We start from the raw sequence: 360 nt of genomic DNA, 5'->3' as shown, positions 1-360 counted from the left end.
CACGCTCATAGATTCACATCCATATATACATCTACCTTCCGATGTATAAGTAAATCCTCGCAAACAAACACGCACACATACATACACACAAGCTCAGACTATGGTCGCGTGTGCGTATGTAAACAGACAAGTACGCAACAAAATTTATGAGAGAAAAAAAATCTCATGGAGTAATGACCCTGAGATCCTATCCCCTGTATGTTTCTAGGAAATACAAGGGGAACCCCAGTGCTCAACATGGGGTATATAAAAACTCGGAAGAGTCGAGAGCAGAGTATCTAGCACTCAACCTGCATCGAGACAACACGCTGTCCTCTTTTCCAAGATGAAGATTGTGAGTGTCACAATTAATGTAATTTC

The sequence above is a fragment of the Penaeus monodon genome, chromosome 29, assembly GCF_015228065.2.
Source record: "Penaeus monodon isolate SGIC_2016 chromosome 29, NSTDA_Pmon_1, whole genome shotgun sequence".
In the NCBI taxonomy this organism is placed as follows: domain Eukaryota; kingdom Metazoa; phylum Arthropoda; class Malacostraca; order Decapoda; family Penaeidae; genus Penaeus; species Penaeus monodon.
This window is presented reverse-complemented; position numbering follows the sequence as displayed.